The sequence below is a fragment of the Lissotriton helveticus genome, chromosome 9 (genome assembly GCF_964261635.1).
Source record: "Lissotriton helveticus chromosome 9, aLisHel1.1, whole genome shotgun sequence".
Taxonomy (NCBI): Eukaryota; Metazoa; Chordata; class Amphibia; order Caudata; family Salamandridae; genus Lissotriton; species Lissotriton helveticus.
In genome coordinates, this window is record NC_136070.1 from 887603990 (window position 1) to 887627758 (window position 23769).

The 23769-nt window shown below is 40.8% G+C and overlaps 1 protein-coding gene across 1 annotated transcript in view; it reads right to left on the reverse strand.

Moving 5' to 3' along the window:
* The window catches only part of LOC144783313 (uncharacterized), a 151829-nt gene that overhangs the window by 95635 nt on the left and 32425 nt on the right, over positions 1 to 23769 (reverse strand). The window lies entirely within an intron of this gene.

Sequence of the window (23769 nt, forward strand, 5' to 3'; positions counted from 1 at the left end):
CTACTTGGTCCCTGGAATTTACTGGCGGCAGCACAGTCTTTCTTGGAACAGAGCTTTCTTGAAAACCCACCGAGCTGTCCTCTGATGGTGATAGAGGATCCGGTGCTGGGAGAGCACGTATGTTCTTTTCCGCTTTTAAATTGGATGGCTGAACTGTTTTCGGATGAAGACGGTGACTTCCTATTGGAGGCTGTTGCAGCTTATTTTGCATACACAGTTATGTCATAGACCTTTTTCATGTTTGATATGCTGAGTACTAGCATTTCATTGACAATTCATTGACTTATTTGTCAAGTTTTTATTATTTACCTTGCCTATTGGCTTAAGACTCGATAAAGTACTTGGCTGTTTTATTTTTCTTTAGCATTAAATTTTCCTAGTTTTTAATGCTTTACCTTGCGGACCGTCCACACATAAACTTGCAATCTGCTCTCATGAGATGGCACTTCTATTATCTTATTCAGTTCGTTTCCGGATCATGAGGAGGTGTCATCTAGGTCCTGGATATCTTTACACCGTGTTAAGTTAGCATGGGCTCATTACCGGTTTAAACGCCATTTTTCCTTTTTTGCAACTTCTGCACACAACACTTAGTTGTTGCTTTAGCTTTCCACCTAGTAGTTCATCGTGGTTTACATGAGAATAATATGTTATTGGTCTACTATCTGCTTTACTTGTTAAACTATATCTGTACAGCAAGTGCTAAAGTTTCAAGAACAACACGATACAGAATTGTTATGAGATCTGATCTCCACGACTTCATACTCATAACATAAGTGCAACTTCTGCCAATTCTGGGCATGAGGCGGGTTTTATATTGCTTTGCCGAACACACATACACAACAGTTGATGCGGTTCACATGAAGAGAGAGCTGGTGTATGCTGATGTGATTCCTTCAAATCTAAGACACTAAAGTATGGGCACGCCCTAAACCAACACAAAGAGACCTTCTTAGCAAATAATATAATATGTGTATTAGGGAGGGTGAGATATAAGCAGCCGAGGGCCGTGGAGGGAGTTACGATGGGGCAGGGAGGCGGGGAGGGGGAGAAGCAGGGTGGAGCCCTCTCTACCTTGCCCCTCCCCCTCCCCGCCTCCCTGCCCCACCGTAACTCCCTCCACGGCCCGCGGCTGCTTATAAGTGTTGCTAACTCTTATTCATTTACAGCATGTTAACATACTATCACCATTCACTTTTTATGTACTAGTAACTATGCTGGTAATTTTGCTACTGATAATATGTGTACTTTTATTATCTAAGGTACTACGCCTGAGAAGACGGCATTAGTAAATAAACATTTCAAATACACATCTGTTCTTCTTAACTCCATGTTCTGGTTTCTAAGAAATCTATAACGACCGACTGTTCATGAGTTCCACGTATCCTGAGGTACTATAAGTTCATATTCTGGATTGTCTAAACATTGAGAGTTTGTTATATCCAATGTGACACTGTACCTAGCTTGCTAAGGAGTTTTTGATTACTAACGTGAGTTTTGGGACACCCTAATTCGCCGAGGTTCCAATCCTCTGTCCACAGTTCTGTGTGAGAACAGAAACCCTGCGACAGGGGCACCCCCGACCCTTGCTGGAGCTTCATCACACTTGCGATACAACTCCAGCAATGCATTCGCCGAGGTTCCAATCCTCTGTCCACAGTTCTGTGTGAGAACAGAAACCCTGCGACAGGGGCACCCCCGACCCTTGCTGGAGCTTCATCACACTTGCGATACAACTCCAGCAATGCGCCACCTTTACGGCACAGATACATCACGCATCTGTGCTGTTTTTGCCCCATGATGCGCCGCATTGTAAATGCAGCACACCATAGGTGACGGAACAGCGGCACAGAATGACTAACACATCCCTGGTGATGCGCCAGTCATCATAAATGTATCCCTATGCTTCTTATCTTGTTAGAGATGAACCGCCATATGTATCATCAAAGTTTTTTGCATTTCCTAAATAGCGAACTTTAAGGAATAAATAGCGATTCTTTACCATTCCTAGTTTGCGATGAGCTATTTGCTAATTAGCCGAATGTAGCCCAATGAAGCCCCATGTAGCCCAATGTAGCCCAAAGATGGCCGCCAGACACACAAAAAAACAAATGTAGCCCAAATATCAGCCAGATGTAGCCCAACTATAGCCCAGTGACAGAATGACCAATCAGCTTCGCAAACCTCCGTTACGCGAAGCGGAGCGCTGTTACAGATATATATCTTTTTTTGAACGTTAATTTCTCAAAATCCACTGGAGCACATATATTGAGACCTAGCAAAGGCACATCGGGCTACCAGTCCCTAATATTTTGCCAAGTTTCGTGCAAATCCATTCAGCCGTTCGATTATTATTATTATTATTATTTTTTGCCCCGCGGGGCCCTTTTAAAACCTCCACATCAAACCTAGGGGGTCAGCGAGGATCTACTATGCCCCCTTATAGTTATTTCCCCCTTTGTTTTGACCTCCTCTTGTCTCTCGATCCTACCGAGAGACAAGATGGCGGCCGCTACGGACTGTTTGGAATGTTGACAGACGCCGGAGAACCAATCAGCTTCGCTTCACAAAGCTCCGTTGCGCGAAAAGTCCGCGAACCAGAGCGCTGCCCGGTCCGCTGTTACAGATATATATCTTTTTTTAAACATTAATTTCTCAAAATCCACTGGAGCACATATATTGAGACCTACAAAAGGCACATCGGGCTACCAGTCCCTACAATTTTGCCAAGTTTCGTGCAAATCCATTCAGCCGTTCGGGCTAAAAGTGAGGCCAACCGCCCTATGGAAATTAACATGGGAAAAACGCGTTTTGGGACCCCCCTTTTTTCTCGGCCCCCCCTTGACGAACCCCCCCAAAATTTTCAGGGGCTGCTCAGAAACAAAATGTGCCATTTTCCTGAAAATTTCAGCCAATTCCGTCCACAAACGCCAAAGTTATTAGACATAGAATTTTCAAAAAACCCATAGAGAAAAAATCCTAACTATATATACCTACTGGCGACCGCCAGTAGGTAATATATATATATATATATATTACCTAGTGGCGGTCGCCAGTAGGTATATATATATATATATATATTACCTAGTGGCGGTCGCCAGTAGGTATATATAGTTAGGATTTTTTCTCTATGGGATTTTTGAAAATTCTATGTCTAATAACTTTGGCGTTTGTGGACGGAATTGGCTGAAATTTTCAGGAAAATTGCACATTTTGTTTCTGAGCAGCCCCTGAAAATTGGGGGGGGGGTTCGTCCAGGGGGTTCGAGAAAAAAGGCGGGTCCCAAAACGTGTTTTTAACATTGAGTTTTCCATAGGGCGGTTGGCCTCACTTTTAGCCCGAACGGCTGAATGGATTTGCACGAAACTTGGCAAAATTGTAGGGACTGGTAGCCCGATGTGCCTTTTGTAGGTCTCAATATATGTGCTCCAGTGGATTTTGAGAAATTAACGTTTAAAAAAAGATATATATCTGTAACAGTGGACCGGGCAGCGCTCCGGTTCGCGTACTTTTCGCGCAACGGAGCTTTGTGAAGCGAAGCTGATTGGTTCTCCGGCGTCTGTAAACATTCCAAACAGTCCGTAGCGGCCGCCATCTTGTCTCTCGGTAGGATCGAGAGACAAGAGGAGGCCAAAGCGAAGGGGCAAATGACCATAAGGGGGCATAGTAGATTCTCGCTGACCCCCTAGGTTTGATGTGGAGGTTTTAAAAGGGCCCAGCGGGGCAAAAAAAAAAATTATAATAATAATCGAACGGCTGAATGGATTTGCACGAAACTTGGCAAAATTGTAGGGACTGGTAGCCCGATGTGCCTTTGCTAGGTCTCAATATATGTGCTCCAGTGGATTTTGAGAAATTAACGTTCAAAAAAAGATATATATCTGTAACAGCGCTCCGCTTCGCGTACTTTTCGCGTTACGGAGGTTTGCGAAGCTGATTGGTTCTTCGGCGTCTGTAAACATTCCAAACAGTCCGTAGCGGCCGCCATCTTGTCTCTCGGTAGGATCGAGAGACAAGAGGAGGCCAAAGCTAAGGGGAAAATGACCATAAGGGGGCATAGTAGATCGTCCCTGACCCCCTAGGTTTGATGTGGAGGTTTTAAAAGGGTCTCGCAGGGCAAAAAAAAAATATACAGTTTTTGTAGTTTTTTTGCGTGGAGTGCGCCCGGTTCGCGAACCGGGAAGCGTTCTGGGGAGCGTACTTTCTTGAAAATTAGTGAAAAAAGTTAGAGTAAAATAATAATTGTGAGTGATCAGATGTAGGGTAGCTCTGAGAAGAGCTTTTGGGTTTATGGTACATTTAGGTACTTATAAGTAGGTACCAATGCACAGTCTTAAATTCAGAGTGAAAATTCTGTTGCCCTCATCTGAGAAGTGAACTCCATCTCCTCTGTAGATATCTTGCATGTAGTAACGCAAGTTATTGTTGTACAGGGAGCCCATTCCATGGTCTCTCATGTAAGCTGAAACAGATTTGTTTACATGCTTCCTCGATTTCTCAATTTGTGGACAAAATTGGTTCGACCACCTCCATTTTTGTCTTTGGCATATATTTGAATATACCAAGGCAGTCTGAGGAAAAAGTGCCATCAATTGCTCAAAGGTGTCCTTTAAAAGCATTTCCAGACCTACCCCAGTCAAAGTGCCCAAATCATTACCTCCACAGTGCACAATTAACAGGTCAGGTTTTGGGAAATGCATAAAGGGTTTCACCAATGGTATCAATTGGTGACATTTTAATCCTCTGTGGCCAAACCACTTAATTTCCACATCTTGTAAATTGAGGTTAGGTAAATTCCTGTTTTCAGCGTACCTCTGAGCCCAATAGATGTAACTATGTCCAACAATCCAGACAGAAAACATGGCGAGAGAAGGTTCTCCTGCAGTCAGATGAAGTGTGGCAATGAAATGGCAGTTGAAAAAATTAGAGTGTAAAATGAAAAAAACTGAGGAGTTTCTGTGTTAATGAAGCAGTAAGAGTGATTGGTGGATTTTGATTGCTGAAAACAGAAAGTTAGGGTGCATGGATGAGTTCGTTGAAAGATGTATTTTGAGTGGCGAAGAAAAAATCATTAAATGAAAGATTGCACTGGATATGCAGGTGCACTGAGAGTTCAGAGTTCAATTGCAACTTTGTTGTGTGAACTTGGAAACACCAGAGGTCTTGCAAGAGGTGGTTGCTATGCAGAAAAATCAGAGAGGGGGCAGAGGGGGGAAGGGTTTTGCTTTGAAAAAAAGTGAGGGAAGAGTTTTGATTGGGTGACATGAGAGATATGTGTGAGGAATTACAGCATTTCTGTGCTTTTGATAGCTGCAGACTCTGGAGTGCATACCTTTTGCTCTGCTGAAGACAAATTGGTGTGTTTCTGAGACTGTTTTGAAACTCAAAGTATTTGTTAAGGTGAGAAAAGATTTCTTTAATTTAGATAGAAAATAGTGTGCTTTAAGGAGAAAATTATGAAGAAAGTTGTGTTTTTCAAATGTTGCTTTGTCTCAAGTGTTTTACAAATAGATTTTGTTTCTTTGAGAAATTGTAATTGGAGAAAATTTGAAGTATTAGTACTGACAGGGTTTTTATGTGCATAGGAGCTGTGGAGTGTTTTCAAATTATGACTTGTAAATCGTTTTTGAGAAAAAGCAATGGTTTTAATATTGATGAGAAGGACATAATGGTGTCTGCTTCTTTATAAGGTAATTGAGAGTCTCTGATGTTATTTTTCCCATTTCAATGTAAGAAGTTTGTCTGTGGAGCAAATTGCTTGTAAATATGCTCCCACCTGTGCATGGCAAATTTAGATTTTGAATGTTTGCGTTACATAGGCATGTTAAAGGTGACTGAAACATGCTGCAAAGGCAATCAAAAAACGCTTTTATGTGTCTTAAGGACATTTTAAGTCATTTCCCCATGTGCAGTGTTTTCAAATTATGAGTTGAAAATCGTTTTTGAGGTAAAGGAATGTTTTCAAAATTTATGTGCGCCATATGCCCCCAAATTTCTTTTTCAGGGGTGCAGCAGGGTGTTCTTGAGACACTCCTGCACCCTCGGAAAAATTCGTAATTTGCGATGAGGTAATTGCTAATCGCAAATTGCACCTTCATTCCTATGGGCCTCCTGCTGCATGGAAATGAATGGGTAATTTGTAATTAGCAAATAGCTCATCACAAACTAGGAATGGTAAAGAATCGCTATTTATTCCTTAAAGTTCGCTATTTAGGAAATGCAAAAAACTTTGATGATACATATGGCGGTTCATGTCTAACAAGATAAGAAGCATAGGGATAGATTTATGATGACTGGCGCATCACCAGGGATGTGTTAGTCATTCTGTGCCGCTGTTCCGTCACCTATGGTGTGCTGCATTTACAATGCGGCGCATCATGGGGCAAAAACAGCACAGATGCGTGACGTATCTGTGCCGTAAAGGTGGCGCATTGCTGGAGTTGTATCGCAAGTGTGATGAAGCTCCAGCAAGGCTCAGGGGTGCCCCTGTCGCAGGGTTTCTGTTCTCACACAGAACTGTGGACAGAGGATTGGAACCTCGGCGAATTAGGGTGCCCCAAAACTCCCCTTAGTAATCAAAAACCCCTTAGCAAGCTAGGTACAGTGTCACATTGGATATAACAAACTCTCAATGTTTAGACAATCCAGAATATGAACTTATAGTACCTCAGGATACGTGGAACTCATGAACAGTCGGTCGTTATATATTTCTTAGAAACCAGAACATGGAGTTAAGAAGAACACATGTGTATTTGAAATGTTTATTTACTAATGCCGTCTTCTCAGACGTAGTATCTTAGATAATACAAGTACACATATTATCAGTAGCAAAATTACCAGCATAGTTACTAGTACATAAAAAGCGAATGGTGACAGTATGTTAACATGCTGTAAATGAATAAGAGTTAGCAACACTTATAAGCAGCCGCGGGCCGTGGAGGGAGTTACGGTGGGGCAGGGAGGCGGGGAGGGGGAGGGGCAGGGTGGAGAGGGCTCCACCCTGCCCCTCCCCCTCCCCGCCTCCCTGCCCCACCGTAACTCCCTCCACGGCCCGCGGCTGCTTATATCTCACCCTCCCTAATACACACATTATATTATTTGCTAAGAAGGTCTCTTTGTGTTGGTTTAGGGCGTGCCCATACTTTAGTGTCTTAGATTTGAAGGAATCACATCAGCATACACCAGCTCTCTCTTCATGTGAACCGCATCAAGTGTTGTGTATGTGTGTTCGGCAAAGCAATATAAAACCCGCCTCATGCCCAGAATTGGCAGAAGCTGCACTTATGTTATGAGTATGAAGTCGTGGAGATCAGACCTCATAACAATTCTGTATCGTGTTGTTCTTGAAACTTCAGCACTCGCTGTACAGATATAGTTTAACAAGTAAAGCAGATAGTAGAGCAATAACATATTATTCTCATGTAAATCACGATGAACTATTAGGTTGAAAGCTAAAGCAACAACTAAGTGTCGTGTGCAGAAGTTGCAAAAAAGGAAAAATGGCGTTTAAACCGGTAATGAGTCCATGCTAACTTAACACGGTGTAAAGATATATAGGATCTACATGACACCTCCCCATGATCCGGAAACAAACTGAATAAGATAATAGAAGTGCCATCTCATGAGAGCAGATTGCAACTTTATATGTGGACGGTCCGCAAGGTAAAACATTAAAAACTAGGAAAATTTAATGCTAAAGAAAAATAAAACAGCCAACTACTTTATCGAGGCTTAAGCCAATAGGCAAGCTAAATAATAAAAACTTGACAAATAAGTCAATGAATTGTCAATGAAATGCTAGTACTCAGCATATCAAACATGAAAAAGGTCTATGACATAACTGTGTATGCAAAATAAGCTGCAACAGCCTCTAATAGGAAGTCACCGTCTTCATCCGAAAAGAGTTCAGCCATCCAATTTAAAAGCGGAAAAGAACATACGTGCTCTTCCAGCACCGGATCCTCTATCACCATCAGAGGACAGCTCGGTGGGTTTTCAAGAAAGCTCTGTTCCAAGAAAGACTGTGTTGCCGCCAGTAAATTCCAGGGACCAATTAGTCCATGGATCAATGCCACAGCCATAATACTTTCGCCAGGACAAACCAACTCGTGAGTAATGATAGGACTCATCAGCTGATTAAAGTCGACGTCAGGAGAAACCGGTCCGCAGAGACACAAATCAATGGCCCAATCGAAATCACAGGTCAGGCAGTGAAATACAGGCTGGACACAGGTGAAGTAGGAGAATCGAAAAGATAATCCATATGCCGTGCTTAATATCGCCAACGGCATTGTGCCATAATATTCAAGCATGCGATTGCGGAACAGCGTGAGCAGCTGCAGGGCGGGAGCTTGCACAGGAGGGACATCCATATTTAAAAATGTAAAAAAGCACTAGAGCGTCCGCTGGTAATGCAAGTAAAAATGGGAATCCACCAAGCACAGTGGAAAAAATAGAATGAAAGAAAGCAGGGATGATTCCAAAGATTTTCTCAAATGAAGTCACAAGACCACTGGTAACAACTTTAAAAAAGTGTGCCAGGCCCTTTGTAGAGGACGCGTTAGAGATAGTCCGAACCATCTTGCTGAAATGGAAAGGCGAATCTGTATTTAAAAGGGTCTGCACCTCTGTACGGGTGTTCGCTATGTGAAGCACGAAAGTTTCATGGGCCGAAGTCAAGGCCACCTCTCTCTGAGACAAAAGAGCTCTTATTCTTGCCATGCCGTTGAAATGTGCTCCCAAGGTTGGTATTTGTGGCCAGATTGAAAACTCCCTATGTTCATGTGTGGGAGGAAATAGAACATTTCTGCAGCAAATAACCCGTTCACTTACTGTTACGATAAAAGGAATACTTTTAATTAACCCAGAACAATCTTCATTATTGAGCATCAAATAACTACCATTTTCCAACAACTTGAACGTGGGGATGATAGCAGGAACTGGCGTGCCTTGCAAAACGCAAGCCATATTTGGTCGGTGTTTGTTGCATGAACCGTGTAACTGTATGTGCCTACACATTAGTGAATGATCTGGCGTCTCAGTGCATTCCTCTCCATTCAGATAAACTTCTTGATCATCTTTGAAAATCTGTATGTGTATGGAAGCGACCAGACCTCATGAAGAAAACCACTACCTAAAGGTTAATAACGACCTATTGGTATATATTTCATACAATTTGAAAACTTATATAAAGCAAAAGGCAGCGTTATTAAACCGTGGATAAGGCACGTTGCCAAAGCAGTCAACCTTTTGGATTTATACTGGAAATGTTAAAGGAAGAATTACGGAGTAGGGCCTGTAAATCTTTAATGGACAACGAGTAAAATTACTCCAAGCATCATATTCCTGTAACTCCGGGATAGTAGGGGTGTTTAATTTTTTAGAAGTAGCCAATCCAAAGCATTTGGTCTGGGAAATTGTTTCATTCACAAACAACATATGATTTGGGATGAGACATGCACGGTGCAAAGCCTCAGTGCCTTGTACCTGCCAGGTTCGTGAACCCCAAACTGATGTAGATCCTGGATATCTTTACTCTGTGTTAAGTTAGCATGGGCTCATTACTGGTTTAAACGCCATTTTTCCTTTTTTGCAACTTCTGCACACGACACTTAGTTGTTGCTTTAGCTTTCAGCCTACCTGCGTCAAGATCTATGCCTGCTTCAAGCAGGCGCAGGGTTTTGATGTAGCTTTGTCCTATCTGATTGTAAATGCGGCACACTGTGGGTGGCAGAGCAGCGGTGCATGTTAACTGGTGCATCCCTGGGGATGTGCTAGTTAATATAAATCTGCCCCTTTACATTTAATTATGTGCAGGGGACACAGAGTCGGTGAGGTTTATCCAAGGTTAAGAAGAGATGAATCCTGTTCAGTGAAAAATTGGAGATAGGCTTCACCTCCTCTGCTCCTCAGCATCGTTGGACATGGTTAAATAATAGCTGCAAAATGTTACTCTTGTTAAACAATTTTACTATTATAATCTCTGAGATTTGTCTCTTACTGTGCAACATCTCATTGTTGTTATCTTTCTTTAAAGATAAAGACAACATCAACATGAGCGACAATCAGCAATCAGTTGATTTCGACCTCATCATTGAACTCGTAATTGAAACATCAGTGGATGGTGATCCCTTGGATGATTTCAATCCTGAGGATGAAGAAGAACGTGATGAGGATGCAGATTTGTCAGAATTGTATGACATAGGATGGGAAGCTGACTTGCTTGAGCCTATGGAACTATAAACATTTATTTTATAAATTTATAATAAATAAAAAGTAAATATGTAAACCGTTTAATTTAAAAATAAAGACACCTTCAAAAACAGGTTATGTGTAGTGTCTTCAATAAAATATTAAAATATGGTCATAAAATTAGATCAGATTCATATATAAAACAGGACAGGTAAAATGAATATAAATTCCATTTCTTTTCTGCTATTTCTGTATTCTAAATTTGCCATGTACAAAAAATTCTTCTATGTAAAAATGTTAAGTAGTGTGTTAAGTTTTTGATGACTGTTATTAATTTACTGTTGGGTAATAGTGGTTAATAACATTTTTTATTATATTTTACCACAGATTCAACTGCAGATTATTTCAAGATTTTAGGATGCCAAGCAAAGAAAGAGTGAGAAAGGCTGCAAAACGTCAAAGACAGCAGGTGAATGAAAAAAAGCAGCAGTCCTCTAACAAAAAGATTTGTCAAGTCACCAAGAAAGCACCGGGTAAGAGTACAAAAACATTCATAAGAAATATATCTAGCAAAAAAAATATTACTACAGAAAATGTTTCAGTCCAGAAAAGGAGAAGCAATTCAAACGGTAAGGAAAGGCCAATGAGAAATGTTACTGCTAGAGTAAGAGATAACTCTATGCATGAAAGTAGAAGGAAACAACAGTTTAGGGACATTCGTAAACGAATGTTCCGCAACAGGATAATTGGCAATTTGTTAAAAAATATTAAGAAAGGTCAACAGAAAGTGGTTTTTTATAAGAGAAAAAAAATAGTTGAGAAAGTTATTGATCAGGCATTTGAAATTAAACGTAAGTTATTTATTTTGACAATCAATAGAATTAGGAAGCTAAACAAGGCAATTTATGATTTCAAAAGAAATAGTAGATGGAAGAGAATAGTTAATCGTAGTAATTTTTGTGAAGTTTTTTCTGGAGAATGGATGCATAGTTCAAGCTCTGAGGCATTTTTTAATGAGGAGAGTTATTTCCAGGATAATGATTTGGTGCATGCAGTTGACACCAGTGGTCGAGGTTATGAAGTGAAAGATGGTTGTCCAGTTGAAAAAGAAAAACTTGTGACAACAGAGATAGAAGAGGTGTTAGGTAATGAGGTTTTAGGGAGACGTCCTAAGGGTCCTGTGTACACCTGGAAGTGTAGTAGTATTTGCAGTGTACGACAGGATTCCATCAATTTGCTTTGTGATTTTATACGGTCATTTAATAAGAAAAGTTTGAAGCAGAAAATGAAGTTGTTGCAAGAATTAGATCCTTGCAGAGTGAGAGAAGTGATAGGTTTGCATGGTCATTCACTGGCTTGTCTTTCCAGGAGAGTATGCCAGAGTGTTTTTCATCATTTCAGGATGCTAGCAGTGCATCATAATAAAGTGAGGAAATTAGTTAGAATGTTGTATTATGCTAAGAGTCCAGCAATTATGCTTAAACAATTATGCGCTGCTCTTTTGCATGGTTCTGAAATAGATGTGAAGAATATATGTGAAGAAATTGAGTTTTGTTACTTTGGAAGTAAAGAGGAGAATGTTGAAATTGACCAAGAAGAAGAGAGTAATGTGGAAGATAGTGTACAGGTTTCCAGTACAGATAATTTCCAGAGGGAAATTGCGACGTTTGAGGTGAAATCAAGTGAGAGGCCAAATTTCACTTGTGTGTGTTGTCGACGCACTTATTATAAGAATCAGACTAAGTTAGTGGATTTATATGCAAAAAGTGAAAGGGAAAATAATAGTGAATGGAAGGATTTTACAACATACTTGATGGTAGAAAATTGTTTTGATTTGGGATTGGATCAACGTGTGTGTACTTATTGTTGTAACAAATTAAATCAAAACCAGATGCCTGCTAGAGCAGTTCATAATAATCTGGAATTGGTTGAGATTCCTTCTGAATTGAAGGATTTAAATACTTATGAATCTATTTTGATTCAAAGTATCCATCCCTTTCAGGCTATTGTAAGAATGGAGCCAAAGACAGGGAAATTGCCTCCATCAGATTTACAGAGAGGATTAAAGGGAAGAGTTGTTTATTTGCCTCTAGATTTGAAGAAAAACATTAACACAATTGGAGTAGAAAAAGTGGAAGAGGAACCTCTTGTTATCTTAGTTAATGGGGTTCCGACAAAGAATAAGAAAATATGGCAAGATTTAGTAGATGTTAGGAAAGTCAAAAGGGCAACATTGTATTTGAAAAAATATAATAAATACTATAAAAATGTATATGTTGCAGAAGAGGAAGTAAGTGAGGAAGAGGATAGCAATTTGTGTGCTGGTCAAATTGAGAAAGTAGAACCCTGTACTAGTGAAGAAATATATGAACATTATAGTGTTCATCCTTTGCATTCCAAGGAAGTCATGGGGAATGCTATTGAGTTGTTTCAAATGAAACAAGCGAAAGGGAGTCCCATTAGTGTTTGGGAGGAAAGTTTGGAAGCTCGGTGTTTCCCACAGCTTTTTCCAACAGGTCAGGGAGGAAGATATGATGAGCGACCTCATCAAATTCCTGCTTCTGAATACCGGACTTTGCGATTGTATGCAGGAGATCCTAGGTTTCGACAATGCATTCCTTATTTGTTTCATCACCTGTTTGAAAGCGATCTGTCTGGACTGTCATATGCAGTGAACCACATCTTGAAAAGTGGTATACACATGCAAAACATCTCGGCAAGTGACTTTATGGATAAAGTCAATGTCCAAGACAGTATTTTGGATTCTCACCTGATTAATCTCATGGCGTGTCAGCGTGGTACTAATGAGTACTGGTACCGTCGTCATGGTGATTTAAAATGTATGCTGAGGAACTTAGGAACTCCCACATGGTTCCTCACTTTGAGCTGTGCTGAGTATGGCTGGGAAGACTTACTTGAATTTCTACGAGAGGCAAATGCTAACGTAGAAAACATCGAATTCAAGACACCCGGAGAACTGTGCTCTTTGGATCCAGTCAATGTATGTAGGTACTTCAATCATAGATTTGAAGGTATGATGTCTTTCATCATGAATAAGAAGAATCCACCTCTTGGAGAGGTGTTGGATTTCTTCTGGAGGAAGGAGTACCAAGCAAGAGGTGCTCCTCATATACATATGTTGCTGTGGATCAAGGATGCACCTAAATTTGGAACGGATGCAGAAGACTCAGTGAAGAGTTTCATAGAACAGTATTCTACGTGTGCTGTTCCAAACGCAAAGGAGAAAAAAAGCCTAAGAGAAAAAGTTCTACGTTTCCAAAGCCATCGATGTGGAAAGTACTGTCGTCGTAAATTCCGGAACAAAGACAAGTTCTACACCAAATGTCGTTTCGGCTTTCCACGACCGGTGATTTCTAAAGGAAGAGTGAACAGTTTGATGTCTTCGCTGCGACATAATGTGATGAAGAAATCACCTAAAAACACATACAATTTGAAGAGGAACGAAGAGTCTAAGTACATCAACGACTACAACCCGGTGATTTTGTCCATGTGGAATGCTAACATGGATATACAGTTTGTGGCTGATAACTGTATGGCTGTGGCTCGGTATGTGACATCTTACATCACCAAAAAAGAGAAGACAGAATTGAAGGATATGTGGGAGGACATTTCCCATGAAAAGAGCCTCAGCAAGAAGTTGTACAGTTTCAGTCTGAAGATGTTGTCGCATCGAGAAATCGGAGCTTACGAATGTTCTGACCGGTTGTCTTCAGCAAGTCTCTATGCCAAGTCCAGGAGTATCGTTTGGGCGAGTGTTGGTCTTGCTGCAACGCGTAATCGAGTTCTGAAACCTGTGCGGGAAGTTGAGCATTTGGCGGAAAAGGAGCCAAACAGTACCGACATTTTGAAGAGCAACATGTTGGATACATATTATCCAAATCGAAGCAGTCACCTCGAGAATGTTTGTCTGTATGAGGTTCTGCAAAATTACATATTCAAGAGGAACATCAAAGAAGATACTGAGAAAGGAGTGTATGCTGTAATAGGAAGTGAGGGATGTCTGGTCAAGCAAAGAAAATGCCACTTGATAAACCATCGAAAATTGAGTGGCGAATCTCCTGAAAAAAAGGAGTTTTTCTATTTAGCACTTTTGCAACTTTTTAAGCCTTGGCGTGCAGAAGAGGAACTGCTTGGACATTTCCTTTGTTATGAAGACTCATTCAATGCTGCCAAGGAGACCATAGAATGTCCTGCTTTTCCCAAATATGTAGAAATGTTGAATGTGGAAATTGAGCAGGAAGCAACGATTGCAGCCGAGATTGCCAGAGACAGTTCTCAGGACAGTCAGAGTTCTGCTTCATTGAGTCAGGATCCACTAGGAGGACCTCTTATCAAAAATGAAGCTGCCACTGCTATGAATGAAGTGGAAAGAGCCATGGCACATGCTCAGGAGGATGCGGTTAACTTAGAAGAGTTGGAAAGACAACTCAACGTTGAGCAGAGGAAAATATATGACGAGATTACCATGCAAATTGATCATGGATTAAGTCATGACAAGAAAGAGTGCTCATGTACGTCGTTGAAGCCTGTCCGACTGTACGTGAGTGGAGAAGCGGGAACTGGAAAAAGTTTCCTTATTAAAGCAATTTCATGTTATTTGCAGGAAAGGACAGAGTCATCGCTGTCTTGTGTTGTCACCGCTCCAACTGGACTGGCAGCACATAACATTAAAGGGATTACTTTACATCGTTTACTGATGCTGCCAGTGGAGCATGACAACAAATTAGAATATCACAAGCTATCTGGAGATGCTTGTTTTGAAGTTTCAAGAGTCTTGAGGAAAATGAAACTTCTTATCATTGACGAAGTAAGCATGGTTTCCAATGTCATGCTTGCCTTTGTGCATTTGAGAATGCAAGAAGTTCTCAAAACAGAGTATGATGTGTTATTTGGTGGCAAACACATCATTGTTTTCGGAGATCTTCTGCAGCTGACACCAGTGAAAGGGCAACCTGTGTTCAAAATGCTCACGCATGAAGATACCAGGAAGTGCTTAGGGAGCATTGGCAACGTCAATATATGGTTAAACTTCAATTATGCTGAACTGCATGAAAATATGCGTCAGGCAAAGGATGAAGTTTACAAGACTATTCTACAAGATGTTAGAATTGGAAAAGTGACCGAGCATGGGAAAGAAGCTTTACATGCACGATTACTGACAAATTTATATCCAGACGAAGATGTTGTGCCTGAGAATATTTTTCAGAAAGTTACTGAGAAAAAATCTGGAATATGTTTGATGCCAACTCTTGCAGAATGTGCCAAATTCAATAACAAAATGTTGCATTTAGAAAAGCAAGAGATTGTGAAACTGGAAGCTATTGACAGAGTAGAGCATATGGGATCAACAATTATTTTGTCTGAGAATCTGAAAACAAAATTGGATTCATTAGAGAAGAGTATATCTAAAACTGCGGGTTTTGAAAAGACTCTGAATGTGTGCTTGAACTGCCGTATAATTTTAAGAAGGAATTTACATGTTGAAAGAGGTCTGGTAAATGGATCAATGGGTAATGTTGTTGATTTTGTGAAATACAGAAATAGAGATGGAATTGAATTTTTAAAAATTACATTTGATGGCATTGAGGAAGTACAGCTAATTGGTCGTTGTTCTGCTAGATTTTTGCTTGTAAAAGACTTATATGTTCGTCGTAAGCAGTTTCCTGTTTGCTTGGCATATGCGGTGACAATCCATAAATCGCAAGGTTTAAGTGTATACTGTGCATTGGTGAATATTGGCAGTTCTGTGTTCAAGGAGGGTATGGCATATGTGGCATTGTCACGAGTTAGAACTTTATCGGGATTGTACTTGATTGAGTGTGATGTCACAAACATTTGTGCGGATCTAGATTGTGTTAAGGAATACAATAGGTTAAGAAGAGAGTATGCACCACATTTGCCTCAGTATCCTTTGTTTGAGAAACGTGTGGTAGGCCGGAAACGAAGAAATGTGACCAATACTGGGGAGGTTGTAGCAAAAAGACGAAAAGTTGATGAACCTGAAATTATAAGCAGAAACAAAAATGATTCTGTTGAAGATGTTGTTGGTTTTCAATTTGAAAACAGTTCTGGTGTCAACTGCTATGCTAATGTAGTGGTTAATGTTTTGTTTTCTCTAGAAAATGTAAAAGAAGAGATTGTGGTCAATTCTGATCAAAGATTTTGCAGTTTGTTAAATTCTGTGTTAGAGAAATGTAGCACTGATAGAACAAACATAGAAAGTGTGTCTGAAATTCGAAATCTGTTAGACAGATGTTCAGGCCAAACACAATTCTCTCAAAATAGTCAGCAAGATTGTCAGGAGTTTTTAATGTATATGCGTGATGTATTGCATGATGAAGGTGTAGATGTAGATCACCTGTTTGGGCTTTCTTATCAATGGCAGCATGACTGCGAGAACTGTAGGGTATCAAGTACTACTAGTGTAGACTCCGAAAGATTTATATATTTAACTTTGCCAGACAGTAAATCAGTCTCTTTTAATAAGCTAGTAAAAGCAGCTGATCACAACATGGAGTGTAGCCAATGTAAATCTGAAATGATGTCCACATTATTTATACGAACATATGGCCAGTATGTCATTTTAATGTTCCAACGATGTAGGCCTGATGGAACAAAATTGACAACTTTAATTAAAAATTTTGTGGCTTCACAGTTGTCAATATCAGGAAGGACTTTTGTAACTGTAGCAATTATATATCATGATGGTCCTTCAATAACATCAGGACATTATACAGCTTATTTAAAGTGTAGAAATGGCTGGTCATTCTGCAATGATTCTGTTTTAATTTTCAAAAACAAAATTGCCGTATGACCTTAAAAACTCTTACCTGGTATTTTTAAAACCAAAATTTTAGGGAAAGAATCTCGGGATGTGCTCTGAGGAATTTCAAGAAGTTCTAATGGCTCCTACACGATTTGGCCTTGAGGATAAGTGTAGTATAGAGACATAACTTCTTATCATAACACTGGACGTCATGGAGAAATACGTGCACTTTGAATGAGTTCAGAAAAACTGTTTCTTTTTATAAGCTAATTGAAGCAGCCAATCAAAACATGGAGTAGAGGGAATGTAAGTCTGCAATGCTGTCTACTGTTTTACATTGCTTTGTGATTAAAAGTGATGTAGAGAATTAAATAATTGTACTGCCATAAAGGTAGTGTAAGTCTGCTTCATAGTAAGCAGTATCAGTGTGATAGGAAATGTAGAACATGATTGAGCAAGAAGGGGAAGATATTACTAGTCCAGGATTGTGAAAATGATCTTCAACATTTTAATTGTGAAAGTTGCGGAAATACAACATGACGGGATTGGTTTAAAAGAATTCTAAGAGTTATAAATGGCTCAGACACGATTTGGCCTTGTGGAAACGTGTGGTAGAGAGTGAGAAGTCATTTATTGTATGTAACATGTTTTTGAAAACGATGGAGGTTTTCTTTCAGAAAGTGGCGGGTTGAAAGTAATAACAGCACAACAGAGTGTAAGCTGTTCATAGGACATCCTTGGCCGTCATGGAAAGTAAGTTAACTTTAAGGAGTTCTGAATTCTGATTTGTTATGTTGTATGGGTTTTTTAAACACAATCATTTTGATTGTGTTTTTTTTCCCCGCTGTTATATGATGAATACCTTCAAGTCACTGTTTTAGTGAAATTTGATACATTCTGAGAACAGCAAAAATAAACCATTTAACATGTATAATTAATTCTGTTCTGTTTGCATTTATGATGTACATGTAGAACTGTGTAGGAGGCATGGAGAAGGTGAGGCTTCTGTAAGTGTCAAAGTTGTTGCATACAGTGCTTATATTGTACGTAGTCTTTTATATTTCATTACTTTCACTGTTTCTGACTGATCTAAAAAAATTTTTTTTAAAAGAACAGTAAGTATAAGGGAAGGAAACAGACAGTTATGTTAAAAGAAACACAGCTATAGGGAATAAACTAGGGATACTGTTACCCGCAATCCTCTGCTGATGATGTCATTGAGCATGTCATGAATGATGTAATATGTGACATTGGATTACGGGTAATAGTATCTCTAGTTTACTCCCCTATAGCTGTCTTTCTTTTAACATAACTGTCTGTTTCCTTCCCTTATACTTACTGTTCTTTTTTTAAAAAAAATTTTTTGGGTTCGCTTCCGGTTCGCGTACCGGGGAGCGAACTGGGAAGCGAACTAAGAGAAATAGAGGTTGGCACAGTTCCAAATATTGTACCAATTTTTTAATATCGGGGAGGTAGTTCTGAAAAGAACTTTTTTTTTATTGTTTTTGTTGTTTTATATTTTTTTTATTATTTTTCTGAACATTTTTTTACTTTTTTTGAATTTTTCTGAACAGTTTTATATTTTTTTTGGTTTTTTTTCGGAGGGGGCAACGAAAACGATTCATTGTGAAGGGCTCAACAGGAGCAACAAAACAAAAAAAAAGAATTTATTATTTGGGGCGTTTCCTACAAACTTGCATATGATAGTCAATAGCTCTGTTGATCAGAGTGATGCTTCTTTCTCCGTAGCAAATGAATCCACTGCAATGTACGCAGACTTGTTTTACTTCACGAAATCTTGTTTGTATATTTGGCACCATCTCCCTGCCCTCTGGTCCAGTTACTTCCGGTACAACAGATCTTCTGGCCATAATAGGGAGATTATCTAGGTCGTTACGAAACTGTGCAGCACTGTAGTTGTTAGGATGCCACCTAGTCATATGGCGATGCATTGTGTAGTTTCCGAAACTGTATTTTTTGTCGGTCCCTCTGGACAGTCTATCTTGACATATAAGGCAAGTTACGTATCTTGCATTTACTTTTTTCTGACCTTTGGGAATTTAAAAAAATTGCCAAATGAAGTTTTCTTTCCGGTGAGTCGTCCTGGGCTCCTCAGGCAAAAAGTGCCTCTCTTCGTGCTCGTCGTCCTGTTCCTCTTCTTCCTCTTCTTGCTGAATTATAACTTGAGCAGGTGGTCCACTCTTCCTTGGATGTGGTGGAGGTGGTGGGGAAGCACCAGCTGAAGCTACTAAAGAAGCCATTGCTCACTGGTAACAAAGGGTCTTTCTCTCACAATGATGAAAGTCAGAGTGAGGAAAGAAGGAGGGATTTTCATCATTTGGGAAAAACAATAGTTCTCAACCAATGAAAAGTGTTCATTTTATATTATATGACCTAGTCTTACATCATTAGGAAACCAAAAGTGAAATGAACCAATGAAAAGTGTTATTACCAAGTCACATGACCTGCTGTGTTTACGTTACGCGCTTTGCAGGGCCTCCCGGTTTGCTTCCAGAAACCTGTGCTTTGCGACTCGGTAAGCGTACCAGTTCGCTAACGTAGCACGTCATATGACGTATCACGCGACAACGCGAAACGTCATGCGGACGGGAGGTGGGATGATGTTGTTTTCTAACGCGGCAGTTGCGGTAAAGAAACGTTTACCGGCTCGCGGTCTATTTCGCGGCATCAAGGTCAGCTAACGGGAAGCTTCCCGATTCGCGAAGCGGGAACGAAGAAAAAAAAATATTTAAAAAAAAAGTTATTAATAAACATATAAAATATATTTTTGGATTTAAAGAAGAATACATTTTACAGCTACAGATATTAGCTGGTAAAAAACCAATGAAATTCACTGAAAAAACCATAGGTTATAGACCATATATAGTTAGGAATTAGCATTTACAAAACCTTGAAAATTCACTGAAAAAACCATAGGTTATAGACCATATATAGTTAGGAATTAGCATTTACAAAACCTTGAAAATTCACTGAAAAAACCATAGGTTATAGACCATATATAGTTAGGAATTAGCATTTAAAAAACCTTATTTTACTCACACAAAACCATTGAAATTCCATATATAGTTAGTTGCACTAACTATATATAGCGCACCCGCAATCCACTGCTGATCATGTCACATATTACATCATTCATGACATGGTCAGTGACATCACTGATGACATCACTGATGACATCTCAAATGACATCACTGATGACATCAATGATGACATCTCATTTGACATCATTCTTGTGCTAATACGATAAACCTCTTCAGACTCTAATATAACCTTAGATACACTCAGTGTATAGAGACACTCACACACTGTCACTCATCCATGGAGTTACTCACACACCTAGTCAGTCATGCAAATAAACAATCTCACCTCCATTTCTTCAACTATACAGTTATACACACCTTACTTATTCAAACATATACTAACACATATTTACTCTCTTATACAATCCCTGATACAAGTTCACAATGATCCATACAACCACTCACACATTCAGTGGCTCTCATGCACAGTTATTTATATATGCCAACTCTCACATGTACTGTGTTTTACATATGTACTTACTATGACATGTAGCATTGAGATATCCATTCACTCATCAATACACTCATGCACACAGTCAACTGCCCATGTAGCTGTTTCCACATGCACTCTTGAACTCATACACCTAGTGAATCAACTGCTCACACATCTATGCACAGAGTCACACACCTCCCAGCCACCCCTACACAAACTCAATCTCCCATACAAATATTTGGGCAACCAATCAATAACACATATAGCCTCTCGTATAGCTAATGATCAACACATGCAGCAGTTTACATCACAACAGACATTATGATGCACAAATTAAGACAGTTTAGTCACTAACCCATGCATTCAGTGAGACACATTTAATCACTCACTCATACAGTCAGTCACGCACCTACTAAATCCTTCATCCAGACACTTATACATCCACTCATTCTTCAATATGTAAGACATATTTTAACTTTACAGAAACATACAGTCACTGGATGTTGTCATCAGTGATGTCATCAGTGATGTCATTTGAGATGTCATCAGTGATGTCATCAGTGATGTCACTGACCATGTCATGAATGATGTAATATGTGACATGATCAGCAGTGGATTGCGGGTGCGCGATATATAGTTAGTGCAACTAACTATATATGGAATTTCAATGGTTTTGTGTGAGTAAAGTAAGGTTTTTTAAATGCTAATTCCTAACTATATATGGTCTATAACCTATGGTTTTTTCAGTGAATATATATATAGACATACATATATAAACATATATAATCTGCATATCTATATAAATACAAATATAAATGCATGCATACATATACATATTCTCAACACAAAGGTAGCCCCATAGGAGACGCCGATAGGTAGATAAATGCTTCTTTTATTGCAAAGACAATGTTGCAAACAAGCACCCCTCTGGAAAACGGCATCAAAAGTCTTTTGCCAGCCAAACGCGTTTCAGGATCAACTCCCTTCTTCAGTGGCTTCGTAAAGGTGGGGCGGTTTAGACCTGGCACTATTTATCTTCAAAGTTCCCGCCCATGTGGGCGTGGCCAATCGCATGGCCTTCTGGATCTTGTAGTGGCAGGATTCTTGCTCTCAAGTGAGTCCGTCATTGCACACCTTTAAAAAATAAAAAAGGCACAGTGTTACCCATGTGGGTGGATGCGAAGTCCCATTAGAATGCTTGCGCCGCTTTCACATGTCGTCATCAGAAACTACCTCCCGTAATGCTGACAGCACCGTTGTGGCGCTGTCACGGGCCCGCACTGGAGCGGTGAGCGGTCTCCTGCGGCTGGACAAAGCCGCTCAACATTCTCAACACAAAGGTAGCCCCATAGGAGACGCCGACAGGTAGATAAATGCTTCTTTTATTGCGAAGACAATGTTGCAAACAAGCACCCCTCTGGAAAAGGGCATCAAAAGTCTTTTGCCAGCCAAACGCGTTTCAGGATCAACTCCCTTCTTCAGTGGCTTCGTAAAGGTGGGGCGGTTTAGACCTGGCACTATTTATCTTCAAAGTTCCCGCCCATGTGGGCGTGGCCAATCGCATGGCCTTCTGGATCTTGTAGTGGCAGGATTCTTGCTCTCAATTGAGTCCGTCATTGCACACCTTTAAAAAATAAAAAAGGCACAGTGTTACCCATGTGGGTGGATGCGAAGTCCCATTAGAATGCTTGCGCCGCTTTCACATGTCGTCATCAGAAACTACCTCCCGTAATGCTGACAGCACCGTTGTGGCGCTGTCACGGGCCCGCACTGGAGCGGTGAGCGGTCTCCTGCGGCTGGACAAAGCCGCTCAACATTCTCAACACAAAGGTAGCCCCATAGGAGACGCCGACAGGTAGATAAATGTTTCTTTTATTGCGAAGACAATGTTGCAAACAAGCACCCCTCTGGAAAAGGGCATCAAAAGTATTTTGCCAGCCAAACGCGTTTCAGGATCAACTCCCTTCTTCAGTGGCTTCGTAAAGGTGGGGCGGTTTAGACCTGGCACTATTTATCTTCAAAGTTCCCGCCCATGTGGGCGTGGCCAATCGCATGGCCTTCTGGATCTTGTAGTGGCAGGATTCTTGCTCTCAAGTGAGTCCGTCATTGCACACCTTTAAAAAATAAAAAAGGCACAGTGTTACCCATGTGGGTGGATGCGAAGTCCCATTAGAATGCTTGCGCCGCTTTCACATGTCGTCATCAGAAACTACCTCCCGTAATGCTGACAGCACCGTTGTGGCGCTGTCACGGGCCCGCACTGGAGCGGTGAGCGGTCTCCTGCGGCTGGACAAAGCCGCTCAACATTCTCAACATAAAGGTAGCCCCATAGGAGACGCCGACAGGTAGATAAATGCTTCTTTTATTGCGAAGACAATGTTGCACACAAGCACCCCTCTGGAAAAGGGCATCAAAAGTCGTTTGCCAGCCAAACGCGTTTCAGGATCAACTCCCTTCTTCAGTGGCTTCGTAAAGGTGGGGCGGTTTAGACCTGGCACTATTTATCTTCAAAGTTCCCGCCCGTGTGGGCGTGGCCAATCGCATGGCCTTCTGGATCTTGTAGTGGCAGGATTCTTGCTCTCAAGTGAGTCCGTCATTGCACACCTTTAAAAAATAAAAAAGGCACAGTGTTACCCATTTGGGTGGATGCGAAGTCCCATTAGAATGCTTGCGCCGCTTTCACATGTCGTCATCAGAAACTACCTCCCGTAATGCTGACAGCACCGTTGTGGCGGTGTCACGGGCCCGCACTGGAGCGGTGAGCGGTCTCCTGCGGCTGGACAAAGCCGCTCAACATTCTCAACACAAAGGTAGCCGCATAGGAGAAGCGGACAGGTGGATAAATGCTTCTTTTATTGGGAAGACAATATTGCAAACAAGCACCCCTCTGGAAAAGGGCATCAAAAGTCTTTTGCCAGCCAAACGCGTTTCAGGATCAACTCCCTTCTTCAGTGGCTTCGTAAAGGTGGGGCGGTTTAGACCTGGCACTATTTATCTTCAAAGTTCCCGCCCATGTGGGCGTGGCCAATCGCATGGCCTTCTGGATCTTGTAGTGGCAGGATTCTTGCTCTCCTATGGGGCTACCTTTGTGTTGAGAATGTTGAGCGGCTTTGTCCAGCCGCAGGAGACCGCTCACCGCTCCAGTGCGGGCCCGTGACAGCGCCACAACGGTCCTGTCAGCATTACTGGAGGTAGTTTCTGATGACGACATGTGAAAGCGGCGCAAGCATTCTAATGGGACTTCGCATCCACCCACA